The sequence below is a fragment of the Aegilops tauschii genome, chromosome 5 (assembly GCF_002575655.3).
Source record: "Aegilops tauschii subsp. strangulata cultivar AL8/78 chromosome 5, Aet v6.0, whole genome shotgun sequence".
Taxonomy (NCBI): domain Eukaryota; kingdom Viridiplantae; phylum Streptophyta; class Magnoliopsida; order Poales; family Poaceae; genus Aegilops; species Aegilops tauschii.
In genome coordinates, this window is record NC_053039.3 from 516,944,989 (window position 1) to 516,951,359 (window position 6,371).

The window sequence follows — 6,371 nt, forward strand, 5'->3', positions numbered from 1 at the left end:
CGCTTCTAGATCGGCCGCACCTCCACGCATATTGGGGCCCCGCCACCCCTGAGACGCGGGAGGGAGGAAGGGCCCCCGCCACCGCCGTCGGCCTCCGGGCGCAAGCCGGCGGCGTCCTCCGGCGGCGGCGTGAGGAAGGGAGGAAGATGAGCTAGGCCCCGACGGCGGCTAGGGTTGGGGAGCCACCCGAGTCGCCCGAGCGGGGGGCGACGCGGGGGTTGAACTGATTTGCGCAAAAAACACCCTGGATTTTGTGTCTGTCGACGGTAAATTGATCATTCGTTTCACCATTAGCAGTTGGTCACCGGAAGCAACGAGGTAGTAGTTCTTCTTTATGTTCACATCCCCGTGGTCGTCTGTTTGGTTACTCTGTATGGGGCGGAGGTCCATGCCCTCGTTGGCATCTAGGACAAGGAGATCCTCTCCTGTGGTAAGTATGTACTTCCTCCGTCTCAGTTTACAAGTCCTACGCGTATATCTAGGTTGCCAATTTTATTATCATAATGTAAACTATATAACACAAAAATTATGCCGTTTGAAAATAGAACATCTAAAGTTTATATTGATATATTTTTTGTAATATATGACTTGTATTAGGTTGGTCAAATTGATGACCTAAGAATACGCGCACGCCCTATAAACTGAAAGAGAGGGAGTAGAGCTTACCTTCGAAGAGGGAAATGTCAGCCATGACCACGTATGCACTCGGCCACCACTGCGTAGTCGAGCTTGTCGTGCTGGTTCCTTGAGGCGCGAGAGTAGAGATGATGAAGTCGTAAACGTACCCAGAGTCGTTGTGGATCTTGGACTTTATATGAGAACAATAATGCTACACTTACGGGCACAACGTACGGACGAAGCACTACACGCTGATGTGGAAGCGAGGGTGCCTGGTACATGTCATCCCCATCCCTTTCTCTCACAGACAACATCCAACGTCACGACCGCGCCGGAGGAGACGATTAGAGCATCTCTAGTAGACCCCTTCAATCACTTAACTGAAAACGCGTTTTTTAATACACGGAAAACACATTTTAAGGGTCGATTTAAGCTGCGGCCGAACAAACCCCTCAAACATAAACTGTAAAGCCCAATATTCGCTTATATTTTTTTCCCACGCCTTCTTCTTCCTCTTGCCCGTGTCCACGGTCAGCGAGCCCGCGACGGCCAGCGTGACGGGCGCGACACTGGCGAGCGTGGCCAGCAAGAAGAGGCCGGAGAGGCCCAGCAGCGCGGCGCCGAGCGGGACAAGGATGGGATGGGCGGTGGCCAGGACGGGCGGGGCGCCGGCGGCCCGGATGAGCAGGGCGGCGGCCGGGAGCGAGCCATGAAGGTTTCGATGGCAGTTGGACTCAACGGTCTTTCGCATATACAGGACACCTTCGGGTTGGCTCCGTAATCTTTATTTTCACAGGTTTGGTGAAGATGTTTTCCGCGCTCCTGAAAATATATTACGGTCTGAGTCGTTTACAGGTTCTATTTGGATGGATTTTTCCATCTAAAACTATAAACCAACAGTTATTTTAAAGTTTTGTGTGTTTTAAGGAGTCTGCTCTTAGCTCTTTAGACCGAAAAAGTGTGGCAAACTTAGAGCATCTCCAACAGGCGCTAAACTAGCGCCGTGCCACAAAAGTGGGCGTTTTAGCGCGCGCGCAACGCGGCGGGTTGCTCCAGCGGGCGCGCAAAAACAGCGCGCGCGCTAAAACGAGTTGGGCGCGCGGTCCGATACGGTATCCCGCGCGGTGTATTTGGGGCGCCCGCTTTCGCGCGCGGCACACTACAGCGCTCGCGCCGCACTCTCTCCTCTCCCACTTCCACCCCCATCCGGCCGCGCCGCCGCCGCCGCCCGCGCCCCCGGCGACCGTTCCGGCGCTTCCCCCGCCTATCCCCGCGCCGCCGCGCTTCCGCCCCCCTCCTAGTCCCGCCGGCCCTCACGCGCGCCCGTCGTCCGAGGAACAGCGCCCGAGCGCTCGCTGCCACGCCGCGCCCACAAGGTGTTCGGCAAAACGCCTACAAGGTATGTATTGCTCAAACTTCATGAATTTGGTGCATGTTTTTAATTGTAGTTTTTATAGTATAGTATTGAACATTGTAGATGAGTTAGTCGTATGATTCTTCCGAAGAAGAATTTGATATGGAAGAGGAGGAGGATCTTGCAATGATCCTAGCTATGCATATCAATAAAAAACCGAAGCACGGTGGTTCGGTTATGGGTCGGTAGAAAATTTGGAGAGATAGGATTGATGCCCATAACATATTGATGAGGCACTATTTTGTGGAGAATCCCACATACCCAGAGTCGTATTTTCGTCGCCGGTTTAGGATGAGCACCGACTTGTTCAGGCGCATTGCAGAAAAACTAGCGATCCATGACCGTTTTTTCAGAAAAGGAGGAATGCCGCCGGACAGCTCGGGCATAGCACCTTTCAGAAGGTGACAGCCGCTTTGCGTATGTTGGCATACGGTATCCCGCCTGATCTAGTTGATGATCACTTGGCTATGGGTGAGAGCCAAGCCATCATGTGTGTCAAGCGCTTTGCAGTGGTAATTGTGCAAGTGTTTGGTGAGGAGTATTTGAGATCACCCAATGCTGAAGACGTCGCAAGGCTATTGGCGATGGACAAAGCTCGCGGCTTTCCTGGCATGCTTGGCTCAATAGATTGCATGCATTGGAGTTGGAAGAATTGTCCAAAGGCATGGCATGGGCAATTCCACGGCCAAAAAAAGGGTTCCACTATAATCCTTGAAGCGGTGGCCGACCAGGAGACTTGGATTTGGCATGCATTCTTTGGAATGCCTGGATCTCTGAATGACATCAATGTTGTCAACCGGTCACCACTGATGAATAAGATTGCAAATGGTGAGTTGTCACCGGTGCAGTTTGTAGCAAATGGTCGTACGTACAACCACGGCTATTATCTAGCGGATGGCATCTATCCAAAGTGGCAAACCTTCGTGAAGTCGTTGAAAAAGCCGGAAGGTAAGAAAAATCTTGATTTCCACAATGCTCAGGCGGCGGCTAGAAAAGATGTGGAGAGAGCATTTGGGATTTTGCAAGCCCAATTTGCTATTGTGAGAGGACCGGCTGATTTTGGGATCAAAAAATGCTTTGGTACATCATGCACGATTGTGTGATCATGCACAACATGATCATCGAGAATGAACGTGGCCAAGATTTAGACTACTCACAGTATGAGCTCTTGGGACATCCCGTGCGAGTGCGGCGGAGGGCTGAAAGGGTAGCCCGTTTTGTTGCCTCCTATCATGCCATTCGGCGTCCCGCAACGCACAATGAACTTCAGAAGGATCTGATTGAAGAGTGGTGGGCATGGCATGGACGACAAAGAGCATGATTTCTGCATTCGAAATTGTATTGTTCATGAACTATTTGTTGTATTTATTACAATATTCGTTGTACTGAACGATAAACTATTTGTTTGGGTTGTAATGATAACGATATTGAACTATTTATTGTTGATATATTTTATTTGTTTCATTTTTGCTTCTATTTGAAATGTATATGTGGTTTGTGCGTGCCGCGCGCGCTGTATTTTTGCGCGCTGCTGGAGCGGCGCACGCGCGCTGCATTATAGCGCGGCTGTTGGAGCCAGCGCTGGCGGCCGCGCTAAACCAGCCGAAGCGCGCGCGGCATACTCGTTTCTAGCGCGCGGTGCGAAGCACGGCCGTTGGAGATGCTCTTACAACGGTCAATTTGCCCGCTGTTTGAGCTTGGCCTCATTGGATTCGGCGACCAGTCTTGATTACCCATGGCGACTCTCCAAGCTCCCAAGACGTCACACTATAATCACTAGCTCGATTCCCCATGCGTGGGAACGTGATCTCCTCCTCTCCGGCAGTACTTAAACACGCCGCAAGCGGTCACCAGCATCCCGTCGCCTCGCCCCTTCGAGTCCATCTGAGCTATGGCTGCCATCAAGATCAAGCTCGCCGTGGACAGGTCGCGGAATCGCGTGGTGTTCGCCGACGCCGGTTCCGACTTTGTCGACGTTCTCCTCTCCTTCCTCACGCTGCCGCTGTCCGCCCTCCAGTCCCGCGCACAAGGCGAGCCATCGCCGGGGTGCCTCTCCAACCTCTGCGACAGCGTGGACCGCCTCAGGAACAGTGGTCTGCTAAAGGTCGAGGCCTGCCATGGCATGCTTCTCACGCCTGCTCACAACGATGAGTTCCAGTATGCATACATATCTAGTATGATCTACGTGTCATTTCAGTTATTCTTCATGATTAGCTTGACTAATTAAGTTAAATCTCATTGTCAGGGACTGTAAGTCAGCTAGCAAGTACTGCGACAAAGCTCCTAACGGGTCTTGCAAGTGTTGGCTAGTTATGGCCAGAGTGTTGCATGTCTACGACTACGGGCAAGTGGTCAGAAAAGAGACGTTTGTACGTGGCACAGGACGGTTTGTGATCAGTGATGACATGACAGTCAAGCCAGCATCTACCGGAGTCATACAGTCGTTGCCTCAGGCGTTCGGTTCTAATGGAATCGCCCATGGCTTTGAGGAGCTCGAAGTGACCGTCAGCTGGCACAGTGTAAGACGATTGATTTAATCAGTAGAGTACTAGTATATACAAATCAGAGTAGAAGCCCCTCTCTTTTTTTCTAATATCTGGGCTTAATTACGATTTAGGTTTCATCCATGCTGAAGGCCTGCCTTTCATCAGATACTGTGCTCGGTGATGCATTCCTAACAAATGAACCTGATGGCAAGGCTTCTCATGCTACTGCAAAACCGAGCATCAACCGGAAAAATCCACCGTCCGATCAAGATTCCGCAGGTTCTTTCCCAGAAAGCAAGATCAAGATTTTGACACCTATAAAAAGAAGGTCATGTATGCTGAATGCAACCGTGAGTTCGTGGACCTGCTCATGGGTTTCTTGACTTACCCTGTGAGCTGCGTGATCAAGAACACAGGAGCTGGCACAGTGCTGGGTGCTTCACAGGTGGCCTCCCTGGTGTGATGTTACTGGATCCAAGCATTATGCCGTTTGACATTTTGAGCAACATCTTGTCCGATCGGTGCCGACCGCTTGATTGTCGGTGTCGAAAGGACACGATGCCAGAGCTAGCACGCTACTGCTTCCACCCTGAGATTGTCGAGGACCGAAAGTACGTCGTAGGTGATGATCTGCTTATACATCAGGCAACTGCCATGTCTGTGATGAAGTATTGGTCTGGGAGGAACAAGGCTATGGTACTGGAGAGTGGAGACGGACATTACCCTAGGGAAGCAGGAGGTAATCTAGCTTGTAAATTAGCACATATATTCCCTCAGTTCCATATTATTTGTCGCTCAAACGGATGTATCTAACACTGAAATGGAACGGAGGGAGTGACTAATAATGGGTAAATTAAGTTTGTTTGGGGGTTTTGCCAATGATTTCCGTTATTCTTGCAGGCTGTTGCACTGCTGCGAGCCGTGCTAGCTTCGAAGAATGCACTGACCGAAGTGTTCATCGATAGGCTGGAGGCACAGTCGTCCACCATGCAGAATATGCAAATCTTTGCCAGGGTCCCCGGGGGGCAGATCATAACCGTGGAGGTTGCGAGATCCGACACCATTGCGACTGTCAAGGGCAGGATCAAGGATAAGGCATCTATTCCTGAGGGGTTTCGTCATGAATTGGTCTACGGTAGCAGATATCTTAAAGACTCGCGCACAGTTGCCGATTACAATCTTGGTAGAGGATGTACCATCACCAACGAATTTTTCAACAAGTGATAGATCACAGCCAACTTGAGCACTACAACCGGTAGTGACGAAGCTTGCACTAGTAGAAAAATGGGCTTTGGTCTAGGCCGGGTCAGCCCAGTCCAGAACCGGGACCCGTGGGGGCATTGGTCCCGGTTCGTGAGCCCAGGAGGCCGGCCGGGCCACGTGGGCCATTGGTCCCGGTTCGTCTGGACTTTTGGTCCCGGTTGGTGCGACGAACCGGGACCAATGGGCCTGGCTCCTGGTCCACCACCATTGGTCCCGGTTGGTGGCTTGAACCGGGACAACAGGCTGCCCTTTAGTCCCGGTTTGTGCCACGAACCGGGACCATTGAGGTGCCTATATATACCCCTCGCCCGCGAGCAGAGCACTACACTGCTCTGTTTTTCTCTGGCCGGGGAGGGGAGGGCTTTGTGGTGCTCTAGCTCACCTCCTATGCACATGAGGTGTTCGATGAAATGCCCGAGCCACACTAGTTAAGCTTTCTCCCCTCGAAGCACGACCTCCGAACTCTATTTTTCCCGAGGTTTGTCTAGGTTTATATTAGCGGCCCGTCACGCCCCGTCCCCGTCTTCACTGTCATCAATCGCCCGTGCCGATCTCGTTGCCGGCACCACCGTGGTGAGCCTCTTGTTCTT

General features: G+C 51.8%; 1 pseudogene; it reads left to right on the top strand.

The window, feature by feature from the left end:
• The first annotated feature begins 3,923 nt into the window (after positions 1-3,923).
• LOC109762421 (uncharacterized) lies at positions 3,924-5,742 on the top strand (annotated as a pseudogene).
• The last annotated feature ends 629 nt before the right edge of the window (positions 5,743-6,371 follow it).